The following is a 21,126-nucleotide window of genomic DNA, read 5'->3' as shown; positions in this document are numbered from 1 at the left end:
AAGCTCGGGCAGGTCACATCCTCTCCCTGGATCTTCATTTTCTGCTCCGTTAAATGCAAAGTTGATAATATCTAAGGTTCCTGATAGATCTATCCTTCCATGATTCTGTAATATATCTGAAATGTCTTGATGTAATAACCATTGCTGATTTTTTCTCATCCCTACTGATTTTTAAGATTTTTATTGTTTCTTTGCCCAGTACTGGGATTAGCCTGTCATTGACCTTACCACCCCTTTAGGGCCCCAGGCTTGGAGATGCTATTCTGAGCAGAGTAGGGGGAGATTCAGGAATGTGGGTCCTTCTCAAAGGCTGAGGGAGAACCCACATGACTCCTCCCAGGGATGGGCAGGACTTTCTAGCCTTCCCAAATGATAATGCCAATTCTCTTAACCTGTTCTTCTCCCAGCTCCCAGCTCTTCAACGGGCTCCCTGCCCCCTCTCTCTGGAATTTTTCAGGAGGAAGCCTTGGCCCGGTCTGCAGCCCACCGAGGTAGGACAGGATGGGACAATCAAAAGGGAAGGATGGTGGCTCCAGGACCCGAGTCTTTCTTTTAATGCTGCCTAGATTGGGGTTTGGAGGAGTCAATACTGTGGCTCCAAGGCCTTTCAATGGTCACAAGCAATACTTTCTTTCAGCTGAGGAAAGGAAGGTTTTATCTTACAGACCAAATGACCTGATTTTTGAAAAACATTTAAAATGCATCCTGTGGTTTTAGTGCATGTTTTTATAGAAGAGTAAATGTTTTTAAGGTATGGTGGAATTAGGACATTGTGGAGAGATTGGGCTGGGCTTGAAATTAACTTCTTATTGTTTTGTAAAAAACTGAGAATATTGAATTAGAAGATAGTATCAGGTGGGTTGGGAGCTGATTGAATGGCTGGACCCAATTAGAGAGCTGATTGAATGGCTGGACCCAAAAAAAAATCTCTTTGTAAGAAGTATCTAGTAGCTACCTTAGATATCTATGCTTAGCCTTTACTCTTTAGTGTTTTTACCTGCGACTTCACTAAAGGCATAATTGGCACACTTTTCCAATTTGCAGATGGCCCAGAGCTGGAAAGGATAGTTGACTTGTTAGATGGCAGCCTGAGGACTTGAAATGATCTTAATGGGCTAGAAATTTGGGCTGAAGAGAAAACGATGAATTTTATTTGGGATAAATGTAAAATCTTATTGTTGGGTTCAAAAAATCTATGTCACAAGTGTGCTATGGGGTGAGATGTGCCTGCAGAGCATCTAGAAAAGAGCTTGGGATTTTATCTAACTATGATTGTGATCTTAGGCTGCATTTAGAAGGGACTTAGAGAATCCTAGAGAATCAAATAAAAAACTACTAGAAACAACTCACAATTTTAGCAAAGTTTCAGGATACAAAATAAATCCATCTAAATCATCAGCATTTTTATATATCACCAACAAAGTCCAACAGCAAGAGATACAAAGAGAAATTCAATTTAAAATCACTGTCAATAGCATCAAATATTTGGGGATCTATCTGCCAAGGGAAAGTCAGGAACTATGTGAACACAACTACAAAACACTTTCCACACAAATCAAGTCAGATCTAATCTCTTGGAAAAATATCAAGTGCATTTGGAGAGGAAGGACTAAGAAGACCACATCTATGCTCTTGTGTTCAGCTTTGGATACAATATTGTAGGAAAGATGTTGATGAGCTAGGAAGCATCCAGAAGATGAAAACTAGGGTGTTGAAGGGTCTGGAGATTGGTTGTAAACCAATGTAAAGATTGGTTGAGAATACTTGAGGGAGATGAGAATTTTTTTTCTCAAATTTCAAGTATTTAATTGAATTGAAAGGCCATCACATAGGAAAAATATTAGAATTCTCTTTGGTTCCAGAGGTAGGAACAATAGGTGAGAGATACAAAGATGCACATTTTGGCCTAACTCAAGAGAAAGTGTCCTATCAATCAGAAAGGTACCCAAAGTAGAGAGGGCCACCTTGGGGGATTTGCCCTTCCAGAAGGTCTTGGGACAAAGAAAGGTTAGATGACCACTTGATGGTATGTTTTAAAGAGGATTCTTATTCAGGTTTGGATTGGACTGATGGTTTCTTAAGTACCTTTCATCTTTGAAATTCTAGGGTTTGGAATCTGGCTCAAGAAACAATGTTTGGAAATAATATTTGCATTTCACATTCAGTTCTTCTTTCCCACTAAGATTTCTTCCTGTGGAGTAAGCTCACTTGAAAGAAATCTAGGTTAGTCTGAGAACCTTGGGTTCTCATCCCATCTCTGCCACTAAACTGTTGTGTGATTCCTGGTAAGTTATTTTACCTCTATAGTTCTTGCTTTACCTCTTTATAAAATGAGGGATTTGGGTTAGGTGGACTCTCAAGTTCTTTTCCAGTTAGTGAGTGAGATCTAGGTGTGGAAGAGCCTTAAAGGACTGGTTCAACACATTACCTATTAAATCTTAGAATACCAGACTTTTCATCTTGGTCTCAGGACTTAGCATCTTTTATGTTTCACTAAGAAACTCATCTTGTTCTTACAGCTTGGCTTTTTGTCTTCACACATATCACAATACATATGTTGTATCAATAATTGATACAATTATTAAACAGAAAACTTCCTGTGTAATCTGAGTAGATGTCTGAGAGAAAATTCACTTCTTTTGCCTTTGTTGTAACATGTGTAGCTAGTACAGTACCTCTACCTTTTTTTAGACTGATCTGAAGGTTTGGAAGGGGTCTTATTCCATAATGGTCTGGTTCCTTCAAGTGTTACAGAAATGGGAGTCCTTATCATTGTTACTTCTGAAGGATGCTCTTTCTTAAATTTTTTTTGGATTTTAAAAATATAACCTTTATTTCTTAAAATGTACCCTGTCCCTCCGTATATACATAGCCATCTCTTATTAAGAATTAATAGGAAATAAAGGAGAGAAAAGCAGGTTGGCAAAATTAATCAAAATATCAATGAAGTCTGATTGCATATGCAGGGGGTTATACCCAGAGTTCCTCATGTCGGCAAAGAAGGAAAGAAGGTATCTGCTTACATTACTCCTTTGGAGCCAGCAGGGTCATTAAAATAGCAGAGGCTTTGGTTTTAATTTTTGTTTTGGGGGAGGGAGTCCTGGAAGATGCTTGGTCAGTCTCCTTAGGTCTATGGTCCTAGGTTTTTCTGGCTATCACCAGGGAGTTTTAGCGACCATAACTAGAAACAATACAATGAAATATTTATTAAGTGCTCACTTTGTGCCAAGCAAGCGAGAGAGTCCCTAAGGGAGTCTATAGTCTCCTGGGGGCAGGTGATACCAAAATGGCACAAAGAAAGGGACGAGGTTTGAGGAGGAGGGCTAGAGCAACAGACCACATGGTTTGGAGCTAACTGGCCGGGAAGGCGCCATGATGGTTTGGTTCAGATAAGGCAACAGATCACTCGCCAGAGCCAAGTTTCCCAAGGACAGAGTCCGAGTTCCATTGCAAGGGGGTGAAGAAATGCCAAGGAGGTGTGGCCTGAAGATCTGGGTCTGATCAAGATTAGGAAAAAGCTCACTGGTTCCCTGGCACAGAGTCCGGGCTTCCATCAGGAGGGAGGGTGAGGATGGTCAAAATGTACAGCAAGCAAACAAGGAAGCAGAGCCCAAAGGGAGCCCCGACTTCCCAGCTCCCCATGCCGGCCACAGCAGAAGGCAGGCCTCTCACCTTTTGGCAGCTGTTCCTCTCTTGCTCCAGCCCAGACAGGAAATTCCTCCTTAGCTTGGGTGCATCTGCGGGGCCCATTGTCGACAGGAAGAGGCCACACTGCCAATTAGCGGTCCTCCCCACCCTTGGAAGGCATCCCCATCCCCAGGCCAGTCCCCTCCAAGGGCTGCTCTGACAGCCGGGGGCCGGGGCCCGGACCTGCTGCCTGGGGCTTCTTGGGACATCACCGGGAGAAGGAATTGCTCTTTCCCCACTTTCCTTTCCTTCCTTTCAAGCTGAACTTGGCCTTCATGGAATTTGCAGAGGCAGAGGGAGGGGTGGAGTGGAGAAAGGAAGCCAAACACATCACTGGACAGCCAAGCAGGAAAGCGATCCTGCCCCAGCCCTCTCCAGAGCCTGTCATTTCGGCTGGTGATGGGCTATAATTTGCTCCCAAGACATCCAAACTCGTGTTTCCTGAGCAGTCTGAACCTTGGGCTGGGACCCACTGGGTCAGATGGGGTGGATGGAGGGAACTGGAGCAGAGGTGGAATGGGGGGCAAGGTTGGCCAAGCCTGGAGAAAGGGCCGTCCTTAAAGGCTGTTAAAGCTTGCGCCTGCACTAAGACTTTTGGGACATCCTGAATACATACAGCATTAGTGTCGATTAGTTGTGGAACATCAATTAACCTTTCCCAAGCTCAGTTTCCTGGTCTGTAAAATGGGGACAGTAATAGCCTCTATCTCACAGGTTTGCTGCAAAGCTCAAATGAGATAGCATGTAAATTGCTTTGCAAATGTAAAAGAGTTCTTTAAATACGAGCTACTATGAAGTTAACAATACATATATAAATGTGTGTCTGTGTGAGTCTGGTCATGTTTGTATATACATACACAAACACAAAATAGTTAAATACAAGATAGTTCAGAAAGGAACTCTGACCCCCTCACCAAGGCTGATCTTTTCTCTTTTCCCACTATTTTCATCTTTTTTTCTCCCTTGCCTCCTCTCATTCTTCCTCTCCAGGGGGGCTGGAACTGAAGGCTCAGCATTAAGCCCTGGACAGGCCTGTTGGCCCAGAGTATGGGTACCACTGCCCTATAAAGTGCTAGAAGGGTGCCTTGGTGTTGGGGCTGGGAGAAGGGGGTTGTATTTGGGGCTTCTCTGAATAGAAGAAAATCTTCCATAGAGGCTGGAGCATTTCACTGCTTGTTTTAGTCTATCTGTTTGTCTGTCTCCTCTCCCCACCCTCCTCCTCCCTCCCCTTTGCTGCTGCTGCTTCTTCTTCTTCTTCTTCTTCTTCTTCTTCTTCTTCTTCTTCTTCTTCTTCTTCTTCTTCTTCTTCTTCTTCTTCTTCTTCTTCTTCTTCTTCTTCTTCTTCTTCTTCTTCTTCTTCTTCTTCTTCTTCTTCTTCTTCTTCTCCTTCTTCTTCTCCTTCTCCTTCTCCTTCTCCTTCTCCTTCTTCTCCTCCTTCTCCTCCTCTTCTTCCCCTCCCACCCCTCTGCTCTTCCTCCTCTCTCTCCTTTTTTCTCTCTCCTCTCTTCTATTTTTCTCTTTCTCCTGCTTCTCCTTCTCTCTCCTCTCTTTTTCTTTCTTCTTCTCCCCTTCTTTCTCCTCTCTCTCTCTCTCTCTCTCTCTCTCTCTCTCTCTCTCTCTCTCTCTCTCTCTCTCTCTCTGTCTCTCTCTCTCTCTGTCTCTCTCTCTCTGTCTCTCTGTCTCTCTCTCTCTCTCTCTCTCTCTCTCTCTCTCTCTCTCTCTCTCTCTCTCTCTCTCTCTCTCTCTCTCTCTCTCTCTCTCTCTCACACACACACACACACACCTATAAACAACCCCAAAAATTAAAGGCAAAATTGTTAAATGATGATTATTGAATACTAAATTATTATTAACAATTATTAACAATAATACCCTCTCCGTGCCCTTACTATACCATCCTTCTTCTCTGCCCCCACAGTAGCAGAAGTTGCCTGGACTCATTTTCTCTGTTTCTAAAGATGGCAGTGGGTGTCTTCTTCCAGTTTGGGATGGGGTAGATTTCCTAGAAAGTCACAGAGCTTTGAGAAGCCAGCTCCCAGCAGTCCTTTGGACCCTGTTTCAGGAGTCAGCTAGTCAGCAGCCTGTCGAATGACTAACTTCTGAATGCAGAGTCAATACGCTTTGTTTACTGAGCAGGGAGAAGGGATGAAGGGATTTTATGTTGGAGAGGTGTGAGGGATATTGGTAAGCACAGTCCAGTAGTGAAGACAGAGATAAATATCGCAAAAGTTCAGTATTTCAGGATGCAAAGCCTTAGGCAGGGAACAATTTGTCTGATCTAGAGATTGCCACCCTTCCTCCTCCCTTTACAAGCTAAGAACCTAATTAATTGAAGTAATTGTTCATGGGTAGGTGAAGCCAATATAATTTTTAAAATGACAATTTTACATGACTGAACTATTGATTCAATATCATCCTAAATAAATTATTAAAAATTTATTTAAGAGTTAGGAATAAACAAGAAAAAAGTTCATTTGGAAGAACAAAAGGTCAGGAACTTCAAAGAAACCAGAGGAAAAGATACATAGGAAGTAGATTCAACAGTGTCAGACCTTAAACTATATTACAAGGTGAGAGCATTGTTTAAGAGTAAAAATTAAAATTTTCTTGTAGAAATAAAACCCATGTAGCCAAGAATAATAGAAGGAATGTAAAGAAAATGGGGAAAATTTTCATATCCAATCTCTCAGATAGGACGCGATTGGGTTGGAATCTTGTTGTGGTGTAGGAAATGATGACTGGTTGATTTAGAAGAGCATGGAAAAATTTGGACTTATGAAGGAAAATATTATCCCCCTCAGAGAAACAGATGATAGGAGGAAATAATCATAGTATTGCCTTACATATATGGGTTTGAGTGTATATATATATGTAGATGTAGATGTAGATATATATGTATATACATACACACATGTATCTCCTCACTTAATTGTAGCCTTCTTTAGGATTGAGGTGGGGAGGGAGGAAATAAAGTAAAAAGTATACAGCAGAGAGCAAAAAACCAACAACCCAGCAACAAGAAGGAAAATAATGTGTAGTATTTATTATATAGGTTTTCTTGAAAGGGAAATAAATTATTTTATATTAAATCCTCTCTTATGGTCCTCTGTGTATATGGCAATGTTACTTTTTTTTTCTTTTCTAATTTTGAATTTAAGTTTAAAATGATTTTTTAAAAAATAAACTTTAAACCAATAAAAACAACCAAATTAAACAAAACTAAAAAAAAAACCAAAAAACAAAAACAAAAAACTAAAATCAGGGCAGCTAGGTGGTGTAATGGATAGTGCACCAACTCTGAAGTCAGGAGGATCTGAATTCAAATATGGCCTCAGACACTTAATACCTCCTAGCTGTGTGACCCTGGGCAAGTCATTTAACCTCAACTGCCTCAGGAAAAAAAAAAGCTAGAAGCCCTTAGACTAAACTTGTGTCTCTCAATCAGTGGGTGTACCAGTTTTGGACCTTAGCTGCAGATGCATGGGACACAGCAGGATGTGGTGGAGAACCTGTAGTAGTAGTTCATGATGTGACCTCTCTGAGCCTCAGTTAACCCATCTATAAAATGCAGGGGTTCATCTAGATCAGAAGTTCTTAATATTTTTGGTATTCTGAACCACAATGACTGAAGCCTATGAATTCTTTTAGCAGTCTGGTGAAATCTAGGGATTCATTCTTTAAAAAAAATGCTTTTAAATGTATAAAATAACATACATAGGATTATCAAAGAAACCTATTCTATTGAACTAGTTACACTGGATTAATCAAAATGAATCTAGATAAATTTAGAGTAAAACTGGGTCATCAGATGACCTTTAAAAATTATTTTTTTCAATTAACAAAACTTTTTCCCCCCTTTCTACAACTCCCTTTCCTATTTTGTGAAAATAAAAAAAGAAAAACTAAAAGTATCAAGTAAAACCAAATTTCCCCATTGGGTATAAGCATGTGTCTCATTCTACATCTAGCATCTATCGCTTTTCAGTCAGGAGTGGGATACCATGGTCTATTATTGGTACTGGGTGATCCCAAAGCATCCTTCCAGTTCCTATAGTCTGAACTTCTAACTCCTGTCATGTCTGCCCACTCTCTGCCCAAAGATACTTTGGGGAAATTACCTCAAGCTGCAACCTCGGGAGCAAAGTTAAGCATTCGGAAAGAAGGGAAAGCTATGAATTAGGAAAAAACTTCTCTCTTTAGTCATCTAAGCACTGATTCCTAGAATGTTAAAATTGGGAAATTCCTTAGAGAGCATGTCTAACCTTTTTAATTGACACATGGGGAAACTGAGACTCAAGAAGAGGACTGCCTTCCATCTCTCAAGAGAACTCTTCATGTTATGCTATATTGTAGCACTCTGGACAAATTAAGGGGAATGTGCAGGTTTGCACCAGGGGCTGGGACAGGGGTGGATCCGGCCTGGCAGTTAATCTCCTTAGATGCTTGGGCGCCTGCTAGCCATGATGGGTGGCTGAGTTGGCGCTCTGTGCTGGAAACGACAAAAGAGTTATTGTTCGGGAATGTGAGACCACTGAAAGCTGATCTTTTAGCCTGGGCTTTCGCTGCTGTCTGTCGGAGATAATTTTAGATAGATGCAATTTATCCTGCCCAACCCAGGTCTCTGTTAATTAACCTCCGAGTTTTTCTGCTCTTGTAAGTTATTGAATACATTTGGCTTTCCCGAGCACAGGCTGGCTCTTTGTAGCTGGGGCTTTCTTATAATATGCCTGGCTAGGTTTAAAGCTCCTGCCTCATCTCTATTCAGGGCAAAGATGATCTGGAAATACTTAAAAGCAGAGTAGGTCAGGCTTGCCCCTCCACCTTGTGGCTAAATTCTTTGATTGGAGAAGAGAGAAAAGCCATTTGATAATGGATTTAGGGCTGGGGAAATCTTGGAAATCATTTAGTTCGGTGCTCTTCTTTTTAGGGGGGACCAGGTTGGACATTAAGGATCACAGGGCCATAGGTTGAGAGCTAGAAGGGACTTTGATCATCTGGTCTAAAGGTGTTAAAGATGCTCCAGTGGCTCTGCAATACTCCTAGGCTGCCCAAATTAAAAACCAAATTAAAACTCAATTGGCAAATATTTAATAACATAAATAAAAACACAATAGCACATTGATAAGATGAGATTTTACAACAAAGACAATGTTTGATCTATAGGAATTTTCTGGTATGGTTTAGCAGCCTCCATTTCTATTTGGGTTTGAAATCATTGATTGAGAATCCCCTTTTTATTATAGAGATGAGGAAACTAAAACCTAAACAGCTTGGAAAGTCCTAAACGTAAAAATCACAAAGCCAGGGATCAAAGCCAGGTGTCTTTTCATTGAATCATACTGCCTTCCTACAGAGAATATACATTCAGGAGGCAATGAATCTCTGCCTCAGCTGGGCTCCGGGTTGCAGCTGGACAAAGGAGCTCTGGTACAGGGAAGCAGGAAAAATCTATTCCTCTGTTCTCTTCTCACCCATCATCCGCCTCTGGTAGGGGAGGCTGTCCTAAGTGTGAGCAGAGCCTGAGTGCTAATCTCATCTCAGCCCAGGTGCTGAAATGTGGGGGCTCCTGCAAACAGCCAGGGAAGGTAGCACCAAGCAGTGAAAGAATGTCCTGGGCTCAGAAAGCCTGGTTTCTAGTCCCCTTTTGTCCTTTTGTTGTTTTTATTCTTGTCTTGTTCTTTGTTGCTTTTGGAGTTTTTCTTGGCAGAGATACTGGGATGGTTTGCCATTTCCTTCTCCAACTCATTTTACAGATGGGGAAATTGAGGCAAACAGGGTTAAGTGAGGTGTCCAGGGTCACAGAGCTAATAAGTGTCTGAGGTTGGATTTGAACTCCTGACTCCAGGGCCAGTGTTTTATCTACTATAGTACCTATTTGTCCTTTAAAATGTTGTCATTCAGTTGTATTTGACTCTTTATGACCCCATTTATGGTTTTCTTGGCAAAGATACCGATATGAGTTTGCCATTTCTTTTTTCTAGCTCATTTTACAGATAAGGGAAACTGAGGTAAACAGGGTTAGATGACATGCCCACAGTTACACAGCTATCAAGTGTCTGAGCCTGGATTTGAACTCAGTCCTTCCTGATTCCAGATTCAGTGCTTTATCCATTGCTTCACCTAACTGTCACTTCCAATAGACCATATGACCACTTTAGCTCTCTGAGATTATTTTCCTCATCTGGAAAATGGGGAAATAAGACCTCTTCCTGCTGTTGTGACTGAGATGCTTAAACATAGGATCAGGAGCTCTGGGTTCAAATCCTAACTCTATTGTTTACTCTTTGTGTGACTTCTGACCAAAATTACTTAATCACTCTGGACCTCTCACATCTGTCAAGTTGAAGGATATTCTTCAGGTTACCTCCAGCTTTAACTCTATGAGCCTACCGGTCAGATTGTAATGACTATGAAATGAGATACTAGGCAAGTCACCATTTAGCGTTAGTTTCCATCTTTAAAATGAAGGAAGTTGGAGTAGATGGGTCGGAGGACATTTTCAGCTCCAAAACTATAATTATTTGGTCCTTTGAAACCTATAATATGGAATATGAAGAATATTCATTCTTATGATGCTTAAATTTTCCTATCTATAAAATGAAGTTGCTTTTTTATTTAATATATTTTATTTTTTCCCATTACAAATAAAGATAGTTTCCAACATTCACTTTTGTAAGATTTTGAGTTTCAATGTTTTTTCTCCCTCCCTCCTTTTGTTTCTCCCCTTTCTCAAGACAGCAAACAATCTGATATAGGTTTTATATATGTATATATATATAATTATTAAAAACATATCTCTATATTGGTCATGTATAAAAGAAAAATCAAAATTAAAGTGAGAAAGAAAGCAAAAGCGAACGAAAATAGTATGGTTCGATCAGCATTCACTCTCCATAAGTTCTTTCTCTGGATGTGGATGGCACATCTGGGGTCTCTTTTAATGGGTTTAAATAATCTGAAGCAGAGATGTAACATCCTGGGTAAAAAGTGAGGGATAAATCTCTTTCCTTGCCTCATTTTTGTTTCCTGATTTCCTCTCTGCATGAATGTAAAATCACCACTAATAAAGAAAGCCAGAGTGAAGGAACACTGACTTTCATTGTCCTAAGCTCCAGTATAAATCTCCAATTGAAGGATACTGTTGACCAAGAGAGGAAGCCTGTGATGGAGAAAGTCCTGGGTTAGGAGTCAAAAAATCTGGGTTCTTAACTCAGCTCTGTCAGGGAAAATACTGTTCCCTTTCTGGACCACTTTTCTCTTCTTTAAATGGCCAGGATTGGGTAGGTGCTTTCTAAAGCTGCTCAGCTCTGATATTCTAAGCCTGGATGTTAATGAGTCTAACTAGGCCCTTGTTTTTGTGTGAAATCACTGGAATGATTGCTCACTGGAGTGAGTGGAAAAAGAAAGCCTTGCTATCTTTTCCAAAATGGAACAAATTGTCTTGGTTCTACCTTTTCTATTTAATTAATATTTCCTGTAAAAATGTAATATGTGTAAAGCATAATCAGCATAAGTATTTACTTGAAATAATAAAAATCATTATAATAAAATATGGGGCAAAATTTAGTGCTGTTTAAAGAAAAAATAACACTTATGTATGTCAGTACCTCTTTCATTTATCTTCAACTATTATTAATACTAGGACCAGAATTTACTAATATCCTGAAGGCTCAAGCTGCATCTTTTCTAGGTGAGGATTAGAAATTTTTTGCGTGTGTATTTCTAGAAATTAGTGCATTTTTAATCCATAAGGAAAAATAGAATAAAAATTATTTTGAAGCAAAATTATATCTTCATTATTATTTGCATTTAAAGTCTTTCTCCTACATAAAAGAATTACAGTAAATGATAAAAACATTAAAAAATTCTCATATCAGTTGATATACATGATCCTTCTTTTTATTCTATTATTCTTTTATATCTCTTATTGCTGATTTCTCATCAAACTTGGGGAACATCACAAACCTTCCAACTCAACTTGAGATTTTCTTGGAATTACATGCCAATGTATTTATGGTTCTGGGACTTGTAGCCAATGTGTTAGCAGTTTCCTCCCACCTTGTAAATTTGGGGGGGCATGGGAACCTAGAAAATTCTACTTTCTAGATTAGAGCTTGCCAAAGGAACCCTTCTTTTGCCATCTTAAATGCCTTTCAATAGCAAAAAAAATTTTTAAAAAATTACAAAGCTAGGAAATATCTTTGGAAAATTCTATAATCATTATCATCATCATCATCTTTTTCTTCTTCTTCTTCTTCGTCCTCTTCTTCTTCAAATTCTTCTTCTCCCTCTCCTCCTTTTCTTCATCCTCCATCCTTCTCCTCCTCCTCCTCTTCTTCTTCCTCCTTCTTTTCAGCATGAAGTAACTTTCTCTTTTCTTGAATAGTTCTTTGCTCTTTTTAATCAGAGCTTTATCCTTAGAAATTCTGACTTTAAGTCCCAACTAAAATACCAACTTCTAGAGAAAGTCTTCCCCAGTTGCTTTTAATTCTAGCACCTTCTCTCTCTTAATTATTTTCTATTTAGCTTTCTATATTCTCACTTGCATATTGTCTCCTCCAATGATATAAGTTCCTTGAGGGTAGGGATTGGCTTTCCTTTCTTTTTGTATTCCTAATACTTAGCACAGCACCAGCCACATAGCAGGCACTTAATGTTTATTGATTCATTAATCTCCATGGATGTATTACCCCTAATTCTTCCCATTAGAGATTCATTTGAATTATCAGATGAATAACATTTTAAGATATTTTTTAAAAATTCAAATATCTAAGGCTATCAATCATTCACACTTGACTCTAAATGAGTTCATCCAGAGTGCTTCCTTCTAACATTGGTCCCAGGAGAACCAGAGCAGCAAAATGAATATTAAAAAAGAAATGATTTCAGAAAATAAGAAACTTAACCTTTAGAGATTTAAAGATTTAAAGGCCATGGTGGAGCATGATGGGAAGTGAGCGTTACTCAGGAAAAGCGGGTCATTAGATTCATATCAGTAAAGTTTCAAGTTAGATTCTAGGAAGAACTTCCATAAGGTACTTTTTACAAAGGCTGAGCACAAAGATTGACTCTAAGTCTTTAAAAAGTCTGAAGTTCCTAAGCATCCTTCATTTGTCCTCATTGTCAAGAATTAGAAGTCTGTCCTTGCCTGGGTACCCATCTCTGCTCATTTTGGGAAATAGCTTGCCAATATGACCTATGCATGTGATTTATGAAACATGATTTATCCAAATTTTCAGTGCTTTAGAGCTATTCAATTTACTCTAATGGTTTCTCTAAGAGAGTTATATCTTTTCATGGAAGACAAAAAACTGCTAGACTTCAGCTTAGTGCAAACTAATTGTTATTTTTTAACCCCAGGAGGTGTGGGCCCAGGAAGAGGGGTCTGGGGGTTTTTGCCAGTCTAAACTGAAATAAATTCCAACAGATGGCTGTCCTTCAAGTCAATGAAAGATAGAACTGAAGAACAAAGTCTTAGGGCAGAGTTTGAAAAAAAATTAAGAGGTTGCCAGCAGTTCCACTAGAGGGAATGCAAGGCCTTATGGGAGTCCCCAGAACCTTCCTTTTCTAGGGTATAGATTGGAGCCCAGAGTACAGGGTGATCAAAAGGGAGAGGAAAGAGAAAGATGATAGATACTGAAGACAACATCAAGACTTGACAATATGCCATTCTTCTGCCTTGCCCAATTCCCTGCTTACATACACTTACATACATTACTCAGATAGGCCATTGAATTATTAGAAAGTCTTATATCCTATAAGAATTAAGGACAGTCTCATATAAAGATGATTCTAGTGTAACTGGATAGAGAAGATATATAACTGACTTTATATAGTGTTGAGTGCTTCACCTATATGATCTCATTTAATCTTCATAAAAACTCTTGGATGTTATTAGTCAAATTTTGCAGATAAGGAAATTGTTAATTAAGGAAAAATGTTAAATTTCTTGCCATAGTCATATAGCTATTAAATGCTGGCTTTCTCTTGATTCCACTCCAGACCTATTCTTTTTTTTTTTTAAGTTTTATAGATATTAAATTGTTTTCATAGTTACTACAGGCTATATAATTTCTTTTTCCTTCCCTCCAACATCTTGTAGCAAAGAAAAAAGCATTAAGTAAAAACAACTGACATATATATCAATCAGTATATATTCAGAATTTAATACCCATGGCTCCCCATTTCTTAAAAAAAATCCTATACTCTATTTATTTATTTATTTGATTTTCCTTTATTAATTGTTTTATTTTTTTCTGATTACACATGTATATTTACTTTTAAAATATACATTTCTTTATGAATCATGTTGGGAGAGAAAAATCAGAGTAAGAGGGAAAAACCAAAGGAGAGAAAAAAAAAAACAGAAAAAAGAAGTGAACATAGCATGGGTTGATTTACATTCAGGCTCCATAGTTCTTTTTCTGGATGCAGACAGTGTTTTCTGTCCAAAGTTTATTGGGATGTTTTGGATGACTGAACCACTGAGAAGAACCATGTCTTTCATAGTTGATCATCGCACATTCTTGCTGTTATTGTGTACAATGTATTCCTGGTTCTTCTTGTTTTGCACAGCATCAGTTCATATGAACCTTTCCAGGCTTTTCTAAAATCAGCTTATTCATCATTTTTTATAGAAAAATGATATTTCATTACTCTTATATACTACAACTTGTTCAGCCATTCCCTGATTGATAGGTATCCACTCATTTTCCAATTCTTTGCTACTACAAAAAGAACTACTACAAATATTTTTGCACATGTGGATCCTGTTCCCTTCCTTTATAATTTCCTTGGGATACAGACCCAGTAATGGCACATGAGGGTCCTAAACTCTTTTTTATACTATGCTAAAATAACTGGTCACTAGAAAACCCTATTAGTAAATGGGTACTTTGGCTTATTAGATCAAGTTTACTTAGAAAATGCTTTGCATGATTCTGTCCCATAGAATTTATTCACCCCCTTGGAAGTGATTAAAGTTCTGACTGGATCTAAGCTGCTTTCCCAGGCTTATTACATCCTTGTAGGATAATTGATCCTCAAGCTGTTCTGTCCTGAAGTTCTGCAAGATCAGGAACTTTATTTCATTAGTCTCCTCAGGGATGATCTGGCTCTAAGTACCTGATTCTCTCTAACCAAACTCATGAGAGACTAATTTACAAGCCAGACATCAATTTATTAACTTAAGAAGGGGAGGGGAACCCTTTCCAGTAACCAGAATATTCATGCTTAAGCACCAGAGCACATGTCCCTTTTACGGTATCAGCTTACCTGGGGAACCAAATTACTTATCATAAGATTGATTTGGAAGCCTGGGTTCACAGCAAAGTCCTTAAAAAGTCTGAAGTTCCTAAGCATCCTTCAAGCTCTGTCCCCATTGTCAAGAGTTAGAAGACTCTCCTATACTGGGTACCCATCCATGCTCTTTTTGGGAAATAGCTTGCCAAGTATGACCTACGCATGTGATTTATGAAACATGATTTATTCAAATTTTCAGTGCTTTAGAGCTATTCAATTTACTCTAATGGTTTCTCTAAGAGAGTTATGTCTATTCACGGCAGACAAAAAACTGTAAGTTGTCAGCTTAGTGTAAACTGATTGTTATTTTTAGCCCCAGGAGACCTTGAGCCCAGGAAAAGGGGTCTGGGGATTTTGCTGTAGTAGAGCCAGACAATTAACATTGATTTGCTACAGAAAATATTCTTTAAGGGATTTTGGACACTTGTAATAGCCATTTAGAGTTTCTCTTTCCCTTGAAGGGGAAGTGTGGCCAATTGGATAAAATGTTCATTTTGAAATTAGGAAGACCAGGATTCAAATTCAGACTTTGGCACTTGATGGTAATATGCCCACAGACAAATCTAGGTACTTTTTCTTCATATGAAAGGTGCAGATGATGTGGCACCTGCCTCCCAAGATGATTGTGCTGATCACATAAAGTGCTTTGGAAACTTAATTATTTTTTTTCTTTGGCATGTAGTTTCTTTTTTTTTAAATTAATTTTATAATTATAACATTTTTTTGACAGTACATATGCATGGGTAATTTTTTACAACATTATCCCTTGCACTCCCTTCTGTTCCGAATTTTCCTTCCCTCCACCCCCTCCCCTAGATGGCAGGCATTCCCATACATGTTAAATATGTTATAGTATATCCTAGATACAATATATGTGTGCAGAACCGAATTTTTTTTTTTTTTGCTGCACAGGAAGAATTGGATTCAGAAGATAAAAATAACCTGGGAAGAAAACCAAACAGTTTACACTCATTTCCCAGTGTTCCTTCTCTGTGTGTAGCTGATTCTGTCCATCATTGATCAATTGGATCTGAGTAAGATCTTCTCTTTGTTGAAGATATCCCTTTCCATCAGAATACATCCTCATACAGTATTGTTGTTGAAGTGTATAATGATCTCCTGGTCCTGCTCATTTCACTCAGCATCAGTTGATGTAAGTCTCTCCAAGCCTCTCTGTATTCATCCTGTTGGTCATTTCCTACAGAACAATAATATTCCATAACATTCATATATCACAATTTACCCAACCATTCTCCAATTGATGGGCATCCATTCAACTTCCAGTTTCTGGCCACTACAAAAAGGGCTGCCACAAACATTTTGGCACATACAGGTCCCTTTGCTTTGGAAACTTTAAAGCTCTATGAAAATGTCATTGATTACTGGTCAGTCATGGAGACATACTGGAAAAAAAATTTCTTCAATCTATTCTCCTTTTAAAACATTTCTTCTAAATCCCTTCTCGGATGCCAAAGCTTTTGGTCATTACAGGGCTTCCTCACAGTTGGGATATCTGTCACAGTTGAAAGGTTGTAATTTCCAAGATCACACCTTCCCTTCCATTGGTCATCCTTGGAAATGATTCTGCATGTTCTTAGGGTGTTCTGTTGGGTCTTATGACGGGAATTATGAAGCAGATCTCTCCTACAATGTCTGCAACTAGAGTCTCTTGAGATGAGTGACTTTTATGGCCAGCAGTTTGTCATTCCCTATCTCTACTTTCAGAAAATGACCTTTCCTACCATTTCCTTAAATACTAGGACTGACTTTTAACCTCTACTTGGAACACATAGTTACAGACAAATTAGAAAGGACCTTAAAGACCATTTCGTATAACAGCTTCCCTCCTTCCTTTTTAACAGATTAAAGAAACTGAAATTGTGCCGTGCTCAGTGTTGCTAAATTAGTAAGTGTCACAGGGCAGAATTTGACCTCAGGCTTTTCTGGCTTTATACTGTTCTCAGTTTTCTTAACTTGCAATATAATAATTAAAATATTAGTATCTAGCATTTACATAATCAGTTTTCAAAATACTTTACAAATATCATCTCATTTGGGCTTTACAAAAATCCTAGGAGGCAGGTAGTATTATTACCTACATTTTACAGATGAGGAAACTGAGATAAAGAAGTCACTTAAGTGACTTTCTCAGCTAATACATTTCTGAGATCAAATTTGAAGTCACCTTTTCCTAACACAAAGTCCAGGCTCTACCCCTTGTACCACCTGCCTCCACTGTTCTGTATCAATCTTGTCAAAGGGGCAGAGAATTTAGAGGGATAATTTTAGGTCCTTTACATCTTGGCTATTGGTTGTCTCCTTACTTATCTGAACTCACCCAATTCCTGGTGTGCCTACCTCCTTATTCCCTATCCTCATTCTCCGTGACTTTTATATTCACTTTGATATTATTTCTAATACCTGTGTGGCCTGAGCTTGACCTGTTGACTTGTCCACTTCCCCTGCAGCACCTTTTAGATGTTCTTTCTTCTCATCACTTGGGATTATTCTATTTTCAAAACTTTAGATTCAAAAATGTCCTCTCTGACCTACTCTGTCCACTTTTCTCATTCCATTCTTGTTGATCTTGGTCTTTATCAAAATCTCCAGTTCTATCATTTTTTTCTATTTTTTCAGTTTGAGAGGATGCCTCCCTGACTTCATTCTTCTCCCTACCTAGCCTGGCTTCCACTCTAATTAATTGCAAAAATAATTTTGGTAATGCACTTGGATCTCTCATCTCCTTGACCTTCTAACATACTTTCCTTCCCAATCTCCAACCATAGATAGTAACTCTTCTACCCCCTGCTTTTCCCAAAACTCATCACAAATCCACATACAAATAGGGAGCAGTGGAAAGAGCACTGGTTTCAAAGTCAGAGAATCTGGATTCAAATCCTGCCTCTAATTCATACTATTGCTATGATTTTGAACAAGTCACTGGGACTCACATTATTCAGCAGTAGGGGCTCACAGTTACTCTGAAGTTCTTTTCAGTCGTAATTTTTTTCTTGTTTCCCTTTTGGTTGCCAAACTTTGTTGCAAAGTCACAAACTGTGTTGACTGAATTTGTTACAAATTCATACCCTAAAACTTCAACTGGGTTCTCACTGATGCTCAGCAACTTTTATCTTCAGGGATGATCTCTACAAGACAGAAAAGCAATTACAGAGAGCTGAGATTGAATGTGGATCCAGCTCAGTCCAGTCTACTAATTATGTATAAGTTTTCTAGAAACTAGCTTACCTCTACTCAACTCTACTACTCTAATGAGAAGCCTGTGTGTCACCTAGCATTCCAGAAAAGAAGGAAGGAAATAAGTATTTATTTATTAAATAAGTGGGGCAGGCACTATGTAAAATACTTTACAAATAGTATTTCATTGGATTCTCATAACAACTCTGGATGAGAGATTCTGTTGTCACCCCCATTTTAGAGGTGAGGAAACTGGGGTTGAGATTAAGCGACTTGCTTAGTATCGTGAAGCTAGTAGGCCATATTTGAACTCAGGTTTTCCTGATGCCAGGGCCAGTACTATAATCATTGTATAATTGAACTACCAGATAGAGTTCTCTGCAGGTCAAGTAAGAATGGTTCAGAAGCCATATTGACTTTAGATTACATATTACCATTTCAGGGAATAGTTGGGAGTTGCTGCTCAATATGTCTCATTGATTGATTTCCTGCCCCCAACTTTTCCTTACTTCGGTTTTAATTCTTTCTTTCTTTTTTCTTTTATTTATTTATTATCCCCCAGTCACATTCAAAACAAAATATTTTTACATTTGTTTTTGAAATTTTTGAGATCTAGATTCTCTCCTTATTCCCACCCACAATTAAGAAACCATATGTGAAGTTATACAAAACATTTCCATAAAAATCAAGTTGTGAAAGAAAACAGATCTCCTACCCTAATGAAAATAAAAACCCTCAAGGAAAATTAAATTAAAAAGAAAAAGAGAGTCAAAGAAAGAAAGAATGCTTCAATCTCGCAGTCAGGCACAATCAGTTCCCTCTCTGAGTATGAGGATTTTTCATCATAAGTCCTTCAGAGTAGTAATGGATGTCAATTCTCCCTTTTTTAAGTAGCTAAAGCTGTGAACAGTAATTAACAATTAATTAATATTTCAAAGGCAGCAGCTATAAGTGACAATAATGCAATTCCATAATGCAGAGTTCTAGTCTAGCATAGTATCAATTAGTTATTTTTAGACTCATTTTAGAATCTCTAAGTATATTTGAATTTCTTCCTCTCAGTTTCTTTATCTGTTATTGCTTTTTCCTCTTTTTCTTTGGGAGTGTTGGTCTCTGCCTACTATGTGTGGAACATTTTGCCAAGTCATCAGATGGCAAAAATATAAAAATTAAATGAAATAACTTAATAGAAATCAGAGTCTATTAGGGAGATGTGAATAATTTTTTTCAATAGAAACCTATAGCAGAATTAAATGTATTTTTATTTGAGTGGGGATCAGTGACTCTTGCTAGGAAATAGTTTTCTAAATTCTTTCAGGTCCTGAGGAAACAAACAGGTCTCTTTGGATTTAATCCAATTCAAGAACATTTATTAAACTCTTACTATGTGCAAAGTCCTGGGGAATTCAAAGGTAAAAAGCTGAGGTGCCCTTGAGGACCTAACATTTTATTAAGGGGGATATAGTACACATAAATACTTAGTATATATAAGAGGTAATATAACATATTTTTGAAGGTAAGAAAGTACTAATAGAAAGTTCAAGAAAGGCCTGGGGTCCAAGGTAGCTTCTAAGATGTGTTTCAAGGAAGTTAGGAGAGAGTGCATTGTAAATATGGGGTGAAGGATCTCTTATGAAAGGAAATGTCATTTATGGGAAACAGCTAGCTAGTCCATTTGGGACAGATAATGAACAAAGGGGAATAGTATGAAATAATAAACAAATGAACAAAGAAACATTATATATTAAATGTTGGAACTAAAAATAACTTTTTCTTGATTTAGATCCTATGCTGTTCAGTGAATATATATTGAGCAAGTATTGACATTGATTTGTTGTCTGTGATATCTAAGCATAATGTAATTTCCTTGTTATCATATTTATTTTTACTATAACCTTACTATCCCTGATTTTCTGGAGGTTCCTAAAACATAGTAAGTTTTGCTCTCGCCCTTATTTTAACTTTACACAAATCTTATTTTTCAAGTGTGTATATATGTGTTTATAAATAGCGATATTCTGCTTTCTAATCTAGTCATTTCTTTTTTCCATTTTTGGGGTGAGTGCGGTTCCATTCACATTCATGTTATTTGTGTATTTACCTCAATTAATCATTGTATATTTACCTCAATTCTGTATTTTTGTATTTTTTCTCTTTTTGCACCCTATCCTAGCTTTATAATGAAGAATGCTGTTAGAGAGGAGTTTGCCTAACACTTATGATCTATAAATCAAGTGATTTATTTCTGCCCCTTTGCCTTCCCCATCACAGGTTTTTAATCTTTCTTTCTTTGCTTCTTATTTGTCTTTCTTTCCCCTATTAAAAATTGAAGGATTGCATTTGGTTATGTCTATTTCTTCACCTGTCTTGCTTTCCTTCTGAAACGCTCTTTTTTGTCTCCTTTTTTTCCTTGAGTGTATTGTATCTCTGCATTAAGCTGTGTATATGTTGTCTGAGTTTATGTTACTTCTATTCTTTGTCTTTGTCTAGTTCAAATAAAATTGAGGTTCATGGGTTACCCTTCTTTCATGTTTGTATACTCTTCATCTTATGTACCCCTTATATCTGAGCTGAGTTCCTTTCTCATCTTCCTTTTTTTTCCTCTCCATATAGTCCCCTGGTATTTCCTTTTCTTATTTTCCTCAGATCATCAAAACAGAATAAAACTACCTCGGGGTCCTCTGCCTATCTTATTTAATTTTTTCTATCATCTTTGAAGATATTAAACCTCTGAAAGGATACTTTCTCTTCCTATTAGCATTTAAACAATTTATCCTCACATAGTTTTTTCCTATCCAATTCCTTGAGTATATATGAATTTTTCTCATTATCTGTGCTACCATTTCAGAATACAGTTCTGTCTTCTAAAAATCACTAATACTTGAAACTCCTCCATTTTTTTCTTTTATAGAATTATTTTCACTTTAGCTTATTCTTGGTTGT

The 21,126-nt window shown here is 37.9% G+C and overlaps 1 protein-coding gene across 1 annotated transcript in view; it reads left to right on the top strand.

Moving 5' to 3' along the window:
• Window positions 1-408: 408 nt before the first annotated feature.
• Window positions 409-21,126, top strand: part of INSC (INSC spindle orientation adaptor protein) — a 172,744-nt gene continuing 152,026 nt past the window's right edge. The window contains exon 1 of the mRNA XM_074273170.1: window positions 409-491. The gene's annotated coding sequence lies outside the window, so the exon portion shown is untranslated. The remainder of the gene's footprint in view (window positions 492-21,126) is intronic.

This window comes from Sminthopsis crassicaudata, chromosome 6 (assembly GCF_048593235.1).
Source record: "Sminthopsis crassicaudata isolate SCR6 chromosome 6, ASM4859323v1, whole genome shotgun sequence".
Classification (NCBI taxonomy): domain Eukaryota; kingdom Metazoa; phylum Chordata; class Mammalia; order Dasyuromorphia; family Dasyuridae; genus Sminthopsis; species Sminthopsis crassicaudata.
This window is presented reverse-complemented; position numbering and strand designations above follow the sequence as displayed.